Source organism: Pipistrellus hanaki (genome assembly GCF_964339955.1).
Source record: "Pipistrellus hanaki genome assembly, chromosome: 3".
Lineage (NCBI taxonomy): Eukaryota > Metazoa > Chordata > Mammalia > Chiroptera > Vespertilionidae > Pipistrellus > Pipistrellus hanaki.
The window spans coordinates 152,665,273-152,679,093 of record NC_140505.1 but is presented as its reverse complement, the minus strand read 5'-3'; the positions used below and the strand labels follow the sequence as shown (position 1 = coordinate 152,679,093).

The 13,821-nt window shown below is 34.5% G+C and overlaps 1 long non-coding RNA gene across 1 annotated transcript in view; it reads left to right on the top strand.

The window, feature by feature from the left end:
* LOC311619475 overlaps positions 1–13,821 on the top strand; it is a 375,387-nt gene that overhangs the window by 172,058 nt on the left and 189,508 nt on the right. The gene's annotated exons all lie outside the window — the stretch shown is intronic.

Sequence of the window (13,821 nt, the reverse complement as noted above, 5' to 3'; positions counted from 1 at the left end):
AGAGGGAGAGAGAAGGAAACGAGGCCTGAGGGTTGTTTAAGGGACAGATCATATGGGGCCTTGTAGGTCATAGTAAGATCTTTAATTTAAATTTTATTCTAAGTACAAAATTAAGCCTAGAAAAAGTAATATATTGTTAACAGAATTTAGAGTCAAATGAGTAGTGTTCTAGAGTGCTTTGTAGGATGATGTGCTAGTGATTATCATTTATGATATTTGACTTAATTAGCCATAATAACAATATTTTAATAATCTTATTAAACAAGTGCTTATTTTAATAGGTGTTTCAGTATATTTATGACCTAAGAACCATATGCATTATGGAAATGAAAAAATCCCTGAAACTCAGTTAATTTTGGTTACGCTCAATACAAAAATTATTAAAATTATGTTTATCTTAAAAGTAGGATTGTCTTGTTTAAAATGATTTTTTTCAAGAAAATGATAAAATCTGATATTTGAGGAACTCTAAAATATTAAATAATAAACTTGAAACTAGATTCTTCTTATTATTCTTGTCTACCACTTACTAAATGTGCACTTTGGCCATACTATTTAACTTCTCTCAGCCTCAGTTTCCTCATCATTAATATGGTGATAATAATCATTTTCTTGGGAATTGACTAGAGACTCAATTGAATAATCCTTGTGAAGTGTTTAGAACAGTAAGTGTTCTAAATATTAAATAACTGGCAATATAAGTGTTAAACAACTGTTACTTTTCTTCCTTCTTTCTATGGGTTTCAAACTTTGTGCACAACACCATAGTCATGGTCCTTTCACTTTGTTCTAGAAAGAAATTAACTCCTAAACAAAATAGATCCTCTAAAAGAGGAATTCATGGCCATACAGACTATGCAATTTCAATCATTTTCTAAAACATTTGTTTTGTCAAACAATGAAGCAATGAGCAGTGAAATAGTTGATGTACGTACACCGTCATTTATGAAGTTAATTTCCTGGGTATTTTATTAGTTTGAAAAAGATGTAATACTTTAGGATACAGCATAATGAATGTTTAAAGAATAATCGCACATAGTATAAAATATGTTATACAATTACATTGAGTTTAGCTAAAATGTATATCATTTTCTTATGCAAAAACATTTTCACTACTATTGTATTATTTAACTCTCAATCCCTTGGGAATAATCCTCATTTTATGGATGAGAAGATGAATATTGGTAAGTTACTCTAGGGGGCAGTTGGCAGATGAAATAGCCTAAATTTGAGCTGATGCCAAATGTTTGTAGAAACATTTGTTTGTAGAAACATATTCTAGTGAAATTTATAGAAATATACTAAATTTTATTATTTTAAATTTTTATTGAAATATAATATCTTAGTTTCAGGTATATATCATAGTGATTCAATATATACATACATTACAAAATTATCAACACACTAAGTTTAGTTACCATTGTCACCATATAAATTTATTATAATACTAGTGGCCTGATGCACAAATGAAGATTCATGCACGAATGGGCCTTCATTTCTCTAGCTGCTGGTACTGCCTCTGCTCTGGCCAAAGCCCCCTTTCTGCCTTCCCATGCTGCCCAGAGGCCCCAAATGGCTGGGGTGGTATGGAATGCCTGTGTTGTTGGGTTAATTTGCATATTCACTCCTGATTGGCTGGTGGGCATCACAAATGTATGGTCAATTAGCATGTTACTCTTTTAATAGGTAGAGATTATTAACTATATTCTCCATGATGTAAATTTCATCCTCATGACTTATTTTATCAGAAGTTTGTAACTTTTCATTCTCTTCAACTATTTTACAGCCACCATTCTAAATTTTTAAAATGAGGTTGTTGTCATAGAATTTGTCTAGTCAGGACAAATGCTAAGTTACAGATGTAAATCAGCATTTGAGTAAAGGAAGAATAGAAAGTAAGTGATCTTGCTTATCAAAATTTTCTTCAATTAAATATAACAAGAATTCATAGTGTTTATTATATGCAAAAACCTTTTAGATAGTCATGATTACTTAATAATCCTTGAAAACTTTGTATAACTTCTAACTTTGGATGAATATCATTTCAGTAAATATCTTACATGATGATGTTTCTTACCATTAGTGTCATATTTATTTGCTCTCCATAGTGCCTGGCACAAAATTTGAATAGATGTGATGCATTTTTACAGGTAAAAGTTTATAGCAAGATTTTTAATTAATTATAATTTCAAAATAATGTCAAGAATAAACTAATTCTCAATTTATTTTCATTAGTTTTATAAATAAAAGAGAATGGAGAAAAATATCTGTATTTTTTTGAATCAGGAAAAATTATGTTTATTTTACAAATTGGTTCTTTGAAGAAATATAGATTTCTTCTTTATATACTTTTACAAAAAAAAAAGCTTTGCGGTAGTATTTTTTTCAATTATAAACTAAGTGAACATAAGAAAAGGAAAAGAATAAACATCATGAACATATTGCGGAAATAACTTGCTTAAGTCCTTTGAATTGCAATAAAGTTGTTATTACATTCTCTGCCTCTTCGAGTAATGGCAATTGTGGAAGTTAAAAATCAGGCTTTAAGAGCTGGTGACTGTAATTCATTTATTAAAACATTTTTCATTCTGTGACAATAGAGATTATTTTCTTTACCATTAGTTCCAGAGGATATAACTTAATGGTCTTTTATTACCTTTATTTTTTTCCTTCTACTTCACAAATGGTTTCTTAATTCAGAGGCTATGAAGGCACTTTGATGGGAGGAATGACCAAGGTCAGAGTAGCAATTCGAAAAACCTGCACTCTTATTGGACTGAAGGAGATCAAAGTTTTCTACCTCTGCTCTTTGAATTATTCTATCAAGAATTATTCTATCAATTGTTCTATCAGCTCCAAGTTGAGGTCTTCTGCCTTAGCCTTTGTTATCCCACAATATTGTGTGGTTAAAAATCAGTCTGTCTTCTAAGAAAGGAAGATACTTCTAGTAACAGGTAGGTGTTGTCAATGTTTGATTTGATGAAACTTTATACTTAACATTAAGTGAATAGCACTATTGTATATTAAATCAAAACATGGTGGTACCCAATTTAATAACAATTTAATTAGTTTTATGTGCATATCTTTCTGAGTTTTCAATATTTTATTTTAGCAATAATTTAGATATATGTCAGAAATATTTTCAATGTAAAATGTCACTTTTTAAATTTTAATAATTTGAATTCCACTAACTACACTTTTAAGAAAAAGATAGTTGAGGAAAATATTCAACCAGTGTTTATTGGTTGGGTTTGTATATGCATAGAGTAATATCACACTTTAGCATTCTTATGAATGAATGTTGATAAAAGTATTATCTTATTTAAACATATCTCAAGGCTAATGATAAAATTTTATAATATCTGATATTCAAGGCCAATTACAGTATTGTGTAATGGAAGAAAAAGATAAAATGTTTCTATATATCAGTAATTCAAGTCAATAATGGAGTACCTCCTGTGAGCAAGGCACTGAAATGAACACAAAAATAGATGTGCTTGGACATTTTCTCTCTAATTTAAAATATTTAAAATAATTTCTGGACTAAAAGTAGTGCAGTAAGCAGTTTTTTAACTTAAAAAAATCCATAATATTATGATTCTTATCACAAATTTTATTAAAATCTCCATGTCATAATCTTTATTTAGATTATGTACTGTTTTTACTGCTCCCTTAATATCAGGGACCAGTATTAAGGAGGAAGTGATAAAGGAAATTCTTCATGGTAATGGAAGATGAAATGTTTACTTAGAGTTTTAACTTCTGAGTACCATTCTAATGTTTTCTATTTTCCTTTTTCCCATGTGTTGCCATAGTAGATGATTTTTTTTTCTTAGCAACCTAGATAAACCTTGATTTCAAAAAATAATATTTAAATAATTAAATAAGGCAACATTTGGCACTAACTTTATTTTAAGTAACTTCTCATTCAGAAGTAAAGGAAATGCCTCAGTATGAAAGGTTCCTGGACATTCTTGAAAGGAGTATTGAGTTAAGGACAGCAAGACTTTCTGGGTCCAGCATTTTCCACACTGATTTCATAGTGTTTACCCTGGAAATTGTCTGGAGGAAGTTTAAAATGGCACAGAACTGCCATTGGCACCTTGCGAACTTCTAACATCACTCAGCCTGAACATGCTGGGTGCAGCTGGTATGTCACATGAAACTTCATTTAGTTAAATTGGTGGTGCCCAGAAGGTAGTTAAATGTGAATCAAGTTATTGTTTGTTTTCCTATGTGTGCTTTTCTGCCACTTTGTGTCCTTACAGAACTTTTTCATCAAATAGCATTTTGTAAGGATATAGTTACCAAAAATGTAAATTAAAAAAATGCTAAGTTATCCTTTAAACCATAAAATATGTTTAACCAGGAATTTACCTCTTATTCCTGTGTATATAGACTATGTATAATACATGTTTCTAGATGTAAAAAGCTTGTATAAAAATCAACTAGCATTATTTTGATTTTTATTCCTTACATCTCCATGATTTATTTTCTCTTTTGAACCCCTTTTCCTATTTCACCCAACCCCCACCCCTGCCTCTGGCAACCACCAATCTGGTGTCTGTATCTATGAGAATTTTTTGTTTAGATTCCATATATATGTGAGATCATATAGTATTGTCTTTCTCTGACTATATTATTTCACTTAGTTTAATGCCACCAAGGATCATCCATGTTGCCTCAAATGGCAATATTGCATTCTTTTTTGTGGTTGAATAAATATTCCATTGTTTGTATAACACTATTTCTTCGCTCATTCATGTACTGAAGGACACTTAGGCTGTTTCCATATTTTGGGTATTATAAATAGTGCTGCAGTGAACATGGAGATTCATATAATTTTTACAGTTAATGTTTCTGTTTCCTTTGGATAAATACCCATATGTGGAGTGGCTGCATCATATGGAAATTCTATTTTTAAGTTTTTTATTATCCTCCATGCTGTTCTTAATAGTAGCTGCACTAATTTACATTCCTACCAACAGTGCACTAGGGTTCCTTTTTCTCTACATTCTCACTAACACTTATTATTTCTTAACTTTTTTTATAATAACTACTAGAGGCCCGGTACATTAAATTTGTGCACAGGAGGGTGTCCTTCAGCCCAGCCTGCACAATCTGGGACCCCTTGAGGTCAGTGGGACATCCTTCTCATAATCCAGGACTGCTGGCTCCCAACTGCTTGCCTGCCTCTGCCTGATTTCCCCTAACCGCTTCTTTCTACCAGCCTGATCACCCCCTAACCACGCCCCTGCTAGCCTGATCGATGCCTATCTGTTCCCTGGCTGGCCCGATTGCCTTTAACTTCCCTCCTCTGCCAGTCTGGTCCTCTCACCCTCCCCACTATCCTTCCCTGCAGGCCTTGTCCCCCTCCAACTGTCCTCCTCTCCTGACCTGGTTTCCACCAACTGCCCTCCTCTGCCAGCCGGTCACTCCTAACTGCCCTCCCTGCTGACCTGATTGCCCATAACTGCCCTCCTCTGCTGGCCTGGTTACCCCTAACTACCCTCAACTGCTGGCCTCATTGCCCACAATTGCCCTCCCCTGCAGGTCATTTTGTTTCCACATGGGGGCGGCCATCTTGTGTATTGGAGTGATGGTCAATTTGCATATTACTCTTTTATTAGATAGGATTCCAACAAGTGACAGGTGCTATCTAATTGTGGTTTTGATTTACATTTTACTGACAGTTAATGATGTTGATCTTTTCACATATCTGTTGGCCATCTGTATGTCTTCTCTGGGAAATGTCTACTCAGATCTTCTGCCCAATTTTTTTATTGGATTGTTTTTTGTTTTGCTATTTAGTTGTGTATATTTTTTAATGTAACTTGCATATTATCCTTTATTCAGGTATACAATTTATAGATATTTGCTCCCATTTACTAGGTTGTCTCTTCATTTTGTTGATGGTTCCTTTTAGTGTGCAGAAGTTTTAATTTTGACAGAGTCCCACTTGTTTGTTTTTGCTTTTGTTGCCTAGAATTATTTTAATTTTTGATAGGGAAATTTTTGAATAATTTAAATATCCTAGAATAGAGGGATTCTATGTAAAATATGGTACACTGACTCAAAGAAATCTCAACCATTATTGAGACGATGACAACAGGAGCATGCTTAATAATATATAATACAAAGTGATAAAATTCTCCTGAAAATAGATTTATCTTGCTATTCTCTACTGGCCATCTGTGTTTTGTTATTTAACTAAGATAAAGCTAGTGAAATAGGGTGTTAAAAAATCAGTGTTTCAAGATAGGAACCACTTTTATAAAGGAATCAAGTATACTCTTTTTATGCTTCAAAAATTGATCATAAACATAATAGGTAAAGGTTAAATGAAATGCTATTTACTTATTATTTTCTAACCTTACAGAGGTATAATTGACAAATAAAATTACATGCATTAAAGGCATACAATTTGATGAATGTGTGTGTGTGTGTGTGTGTGTGTGTGTGTGTGTGTGTGTGTGTGGTGAAATGATTATTGCAATCAAGTTGATGAATACCTGTCTCCTCTCATAGTTTTCTTTTGTGTGTGTGGTGAGAACACTTTTAGGATCTGCTCTTTTAATAAATTTTAAGTAGATAAGACAGTATTACTAACTTTTGGCACCATGCTATACATTAGATCTCAGAACATATTCATTTTAAAACTATTTACTTATTTGTTTGGGGCTAGTGGTACATCTTTAGCTGAAGAGTTTATGTTTTCCAGGGTACACTAACCCTGCCAGAGTTGACATGATAAAGATGAAAAATTAAGCTGATGTGTAGTAACCAGAGGGCAAACATCAAAGCAGTGAAGCTAATGAGAAGTACATTTAGCCTGAATACATATTCAGTAAAGAACACATAGTGCTGGCAAAGGCAAACCTCATTGTTTACTTCAGCTGTGACTTAGGAGACAGATTCTCCACTCGAGAAATGGTTATTCTCTACTTACAATGCCAGAGCAAATTTCAAATTTAGTTGTTTTGGTTTGCAAAATGTACAGCCTGTGGAGTCTGGCTAACTTTTGTTTGCATCCCAATGCTGCCACTTATAAGCAAGTTATCGATATATGATATCAAGCAGGTGAAATAGCCACTCTGAGCCTTATTTCCGTATCTACAAACGAAAGCTGGAAATAACCACTGTAGAATTGGTATAAAGTTTAAAAGATGCCATGTATGTGAGGCTCTTCTCAGAACATTTAGCAATGACTAAATATCCAATGCAACTTACATTTCTTGCATTTTCAAACTTGTTTTAGCCATGCCATTTCTGATCAAAATCATTATCTTCTCTACAAATCTTATTTATCATTCCTTTCTCTCAAAATTCAATCTATTTTAAAAATATATTTTATTGTTTTTGTACAGAGAGGAAGGCAGAGAGATAGAGAGCTAGAAACATCAATGAGATAGAGTCATCGATCAGCTGCCTCTTGCACAGCCCCCACTGGGGATATGCCTGCAACCAAGGTACATGCCCTTGACCGGAATCGAATCCGGGTCCCTTCAATCCCCAAGCCGACGCTCTATCCATTGAGCCAAACCGGTTTCGGCAAAATTCAATCTTTAAAATGCAAACCTTTTATTTTTACTCAAATAATTTCTTTCATAATATTTTTCCAATTTTGAGTATATCAAATAAAATAATAATTATTAAATCACTTTAATGGCCTTTAAACAAATCAGGGAATGTTATATAAAGAAAAAAAAATCAGTGTATTATTTAAAATTATTGTTAAATGATAATATAATAATTGAAAGCCATGACAATGGATCTGACAAGAAATATTGTTTTGATTTTTGTTCATTATTTGGAACACAAATGAAATAAATTCAGAAATAGGTTGTCATGTTTTGAAACTCCACTTTGGTAACAATTCAGTTACATTAAATAAGTGTGATGGGAAGCATAACTTTAGATTCCAACTTTTGAGAGACAACCTTTGTTCTATCAATTATAATCCACTATCTCTGACTTTAGGTTGCAGATTCTAAAATATCTCTGGGAGATGGGTGGCTTAAATTCATATATTAAAATGGGTCAATTACATTTACCTCAAAATTTTCCTTAGGCCTAACTGTAATAAAAATTATGGGTAATGTTTTCTCCTAAAAGTAACATAACTGTTCAATTTTCCTCTGGTGCATGATTTACTGAGTTATGATGTGACTAAAATATAGCAATGTACAAAATAATTTTATGATGGCAGAAACAATTACCTGCTCAAGTTTACTACTGTGTGGTAATGAACACAAGTTCAAAAGAACTAGCAGCAAACCAGCCATGATCTTTTCATGGTCACAAGATACAAAGTAAGTGTAAATTGAACAGAAACGGACCCTTACCCCAACAGAAATTAAGATTTCTATTCTTAGTCTTTTCAAAGCAATTTTCTTCAAAAGAGCCCCAAGTGTTATCCAAATTTAATTAAATATGAATGGCTAGCTCAGAACCTTACAGTCCTCCAAGCACCTGTGACAACAGGTGCCCAGGATTTTTCAATAACCATTGCTAAGGAAAGCATGAAGCCCTTTTCATTCAAAGTGTGATCTTTGGGCCAGCAGCTGGCATCACCTGGGAGCTTGTTAGAGATGCAAATTTTAGTCCTCACCCACACATTTGGAAGCAGAACCTGTGTTTTTCTTTCTTTAACTCAGGCGATAGGTATGCACCTTCACGCTTGAGATCTCAGTCTCTGAGTTTAATTTGCTCTATAGCCAGGGGTAAATTTAAATTATTAAAGGAGGTATAATATGATTTTTTTAATTATTGAAAAATTTGCATCACAGCTTAAGAAACTAAAAGACTGAGGAGGCATGGTTTTCATCCCAGGATTCTCCTAAAACTAACAATTACCCCTGAAAGAACACTAAAGCAGGATCATAATCTGCTGAAAATCTTTTTTTCCCTTCTGTCAAATTTAGAATCACCTGAATTATTTGTATTTATGTTTCAGGAAGAATTGGATTGCAATGGTCACATTTCACATGTGTAACTCAGTATCACTCCATCCAGTACGTGATTAACTAGAGAGGGAAAAAATCAACTCTCTCTTGCCCTAAAAGAAAAAAAATATATATACATTCGTTTTTTTCTACATTTTCTAAGAGCATGGAGCCCAGATTTTTATAGCAAAGTTCCCACCGTTCTCATAGCATATTTCTCCAAAGTGAAAAGTTTTTTTAAAATCCCATATAATAAAAGGCTAACATGCAAATAGACCAAACTGCAGAACAACCAAACACCTGAACAATCGGTTGCTGCGATGTGTGCTGACCACCAGGGGGCACGTGAAGAATATGGTGGGCATCAGTAGAGTGGTAATCATGGTGGGCTTTAGCTGCAGCAATGAGATGATGAAATAGGTGAGCAGGGGCACCAGACCAAGGGGAGAGGGGGACCAGTCACTGCCATCGGGGAGAGCCTCTGGTGGTCACTGAAAATTCTTTGCTCCCGTGCACTTCAGTTCCAATTGGCACTTGCCCCTGCTGCCAGCACCAGCCCTGCTCACACCCGCTGCTGGCGCTGGAGCAACCACTTACACCTGCTGCCGGTGCCGACCCGATTGCTCAGCACCATCAGTGGGTGTGAGCAGCCCCCAATCACCCCTCAGCAGTTCTCCACTTCCCCCTGCTCCTGAGGGGCAATCGGGGCAGCAGCCACGGCTGGCACCTGCTAAAGGCGCCAGCCCCGCTCACATACACAGCTGGTGCTAGTCCCAATGCCTCCACACCATCAGCAGGTGTGAGCTGGGCCAGTGCTGTCAGAATGTGAGAGCAGCGGTGGCGTGGGAGTGGGAGCAGGAGCTGGGCTGTGGGCAGACGGGGGACCTGGACCACGGCAGGAGAGAATGGGGGGAGGCGCAGAGGATAGGTTGAGACCTGCCCCGTGCCCACCACAGCCTCATGGCCCACAGTTCCTTTCAAGGTGCATGAATTCGTGCACTGGGCCCCTAGTTAAAAATAACAAGTTGAAGCTGTCATTTTCCTTTATTGTTCAGTTAGCCCATCAGCTGAACTCACAGATTAGGAATAACTTGTTTTTAAGAGTCTTGATAAGGGTCAAACACAGTGTCCTTTTTTGAAACTGAAAGTTCTTTCCCAGGTTCGCTTGCAGCTAAGACACAGGAATGCAATAGAGTCTGCCAAATAAACACATCCTCATCAGAGTTACTCTCAAGGGTTGTTAGTACAAAGAGGCAGAGTACACACTTGAGCTCCTGGCGCAAAGGAAGTAACAGTGAAAACCACAATACTGTCTATGCACAGTAGTAATGACACTATCTTCTTTGTATTGGTGCTATGCAGCAGTTTGGGTCATTTGTTGTACCTGGAATATTAATTAGACTCAAGTCTGTTTTGCCCACTTTCTCCCAATTTTTTTTCTTTCAATCAGCCTCGGAAGGCATCTGGTGGTTGTAACGGAAAATACAGACACTGTGGTTGTATTTAAATTAGACATTTCAAAGAATGCATACCTTTTTTTTTACTCCGGCATATCTGCTTGGAACAAACTATATAGTTTATTGGCTTTTGGGCTATTTTCCTGTTGTGGAGAGCACCATCTCACTTTATGCCTGAAAAAGTGCATTTTCCTGAGGTGAGCTACTTAGGTGTCAGAATCTGCCTCCATTTCCAGCTATTAAGCCTGATATGACTAATGTTGTATTGATACTTACTAAAATTCCACAACTTGTAAAGCAAATCTATTTTGGTACAAGGGGGAGGGATTGGGGAGAAGGTGGGAAATAAGGGCCTCATGAAGGTGTTCAGGACTGGGACGAATCATTTCTCTCTTTAATATACTGATATTAAGGCAAATTTGAATGTTCTTTTCTAAGTAATAACAGTGTCCATCACTTAATTTAAAAAAAAAAAACTGGAGTTTTAAATGTTTTTGCATAAATAGATTTGAAAGCCTCTCCTATTTTATATCATCAGAGATCTGGTTAATGTCTAAGAGGATGAATTCTATAACCAAACAGGATATAGCTCAGGTACTAGGCATTGAAAATTAGAGAGAAAATTAGGATTAACATTTAGACTTTGAGTTATTGAATTATCAAAATTACATGTTATGCTTTGCCAAAATATTTTCTTATCAAAATGCCACAGCAAAGAGTGAGATATTGAAGAGTCTAATTAAAACAATAATTTTTAGAAATCTTGGGAATATTAAAGACTGTTTTCTTAAAAACTGCAAAGCCTTATGCCTGAATTTCTCACTGAATCTTAATACCCACAAAAGCAAGGATTTTGATTTGTTCACAGCTATGTGTAAAGTAAATATTAATGACAGACATTTAAGCATATTTGTTAAATGAGTGTGTTGCTTGTTAAAAATATTGATCACTGAGCCTCATCCAAGGATTTCTAAGTCCAAATCTCTGTGATAGGACTGGAAAATCTGCAGTCTCAATGATCCTGGCACCTGACTCTGCCGGAGGTCAAAAATGGTTCTTCTGCTAAGAATCATTCAATATCTATTTTCTAAGAAACAATCCATTAAACAGTGAAGTAACTAGGATTTTTTTTTGCATTTATAAGATCACCCAGAGCTGCACCAGCATTAATATGAAGGCCTATTACAAAAAGAATGTTTTAACACAAACTAAGTTTATTGGGGGAACTGTTCCCCATTAGTGAAAGTTTTAAGTGTCCATTGCTCTTTCTTCTTTTGAAGAAAGCAAGTTATAAGAGCAGAAGAGTGCTTGGTTTCTTTCCCCATGTTGAAGGATTCTTTATTTTTTCATTTATTATCATCAACACAGATTAGTTTAATGCTCACTGTGTACCTGGCACAGATTGTGTGTAAATGAAAACAGATTCTAGTATTAGCAGCAGGAGTTACAGGTAGGAATGAGATGATAAGCAAGAAATACTGCAGTATGCAACCAAACAAATTTAAACTGAAAATGTGAACTCCCTTGAAAATTTCTCATGAAATTGACAGCAAGGTGGGAATATTTTTATTAACAAGGAATTCAATAAGTAGAAAGAAAGAAGAAAGTAATATTGAATTTGGTGTTTTTGGAATTTGGTGTTTTTGGAATTCCTATTAACAAGGAATTCAATAAGTAGAAAGAAAAGAAAGAAGAAAGTAATATTGAATTTGGTGTTTTTGGAAGATGGAGAAAAGGTAATATCTGAGGAATAAGTGAGGGCACAAAAGACATCATTTAGTCAAGCAAATAAGCAGACAGGGCAGCACTGGAGTGCCAGTTAGGTGCCCAGGTTTTCTGTTTTTCTTTTGTTATTATTTTTGGTAATATTTTATTAAAATATATACTGATACTTGCAACACTTTAACAAAAACACTTCCAGATAATGAAATTACATTATTTTTAAAGTTTAAAATATTTTATTCAAATTAAAAAAATATTTCATTCAAATGAGAATCTTTTTTACATTATGAAATAATACTGATTTGGATAGATGTTAATTACTTAAGGATTGCAAACCAAGTACTAAAGAATTGATAATGATATACAAGATCAAAGTTAATTAGAAAATATATCATTAAAGGTCAGAGTAGAAAGTAAAGCCTTGACATTTTGATATTTAGATGAAAGCACAAAGTAATGGTTTATTTGACCTAAGATATGATTAAATAGATGTTGCTCTATCATAGGGAATTAGAATGGATAGCAATAGCTATAATGTTAAGTGGTGGTTGTGGTTAAATATAAAGCCTAAATAATGCTTTAGTCTATCCCTAAATATTAGTCTTCCAAAAATTTTAATCACTGACTATAATTCTTAATTTATACTATTTTTTATCTGGATCCATGATCTTCTACTCCACTACATGGTTTGAAATGCTGAATGCAAATGACTACCTGACAGATCACAATGAACCCTGTACAAACAATTTTTTTGTTAGCATGAGTATCATATATTTTAAATATACTCCCGTTCAAAATGTTCAGTCATGACAGCATATTAATGGTGAGTAGCTTTTGTTATAATATATTGATTTAAAATATTTTTAGAATAAGATATTTTTCTTAATCCTCCAAAGATGCTAGCTAACATAACTTACTGTATCCTGACATCCATGGACTCAACAGGACGTCATACCAATGTCCGGGTGGCCATTCATTTATTTAATAAACATTTGTTGAGCACCTACCATATGGGACCAAAGGGTAAAGTCATGGCTAAAATTCTTAAACAGCTCACAACAAGTAGAGAGTCAGAGTAAAAATTTTTAAAAAGCCATGATGAAAGTGCCATGTTCACAAATAAAGATAAAATGAAATGCCATAAAAGCCAGTTCACAAATAAAGGTAAAATGAAATGGCACAAAAGCCCACGAGAAATTTGGAAAGCTTGTTGGAGATACCCTAGAACAGGAAACGTTTAAGCTGTATTGTAAAAAAAGCAAAATGTACTTGACAAGCTGAAGGGTATTTCAGAGTAATAAGAAAGTGTTTTTTTAAGCCCTCATGAATATCCTATGATTACCATTATGATTCCACCCTGCAGATTAAGAAATTGAGTCTCAGAAGTATCTTATATCTAGTAAAGGATAGCGTTAGGATTCAGGCTCAGCCAGTCCAACTCCAGGCTCCAGACTCTTAAGCACTATGACAGTTGGGTGGCACAGGGAAAGATGGATGTGTAGTTGTAATGAAGCTTTAAACCTCCCCAGTGCAAAGCCAATTTTAAACCTCAGATGTTATAATTCCAAGTATGCCCCATTCCAAGAGTATAATTACCTTTGTTATAAGCATATTTTTAAAATTACTGAATAGTTAGAAATTTAAATTTAGGGAGTCGTTTTAGTAACTTAAAAAATGTGGTCTGGACCAAAATTTAC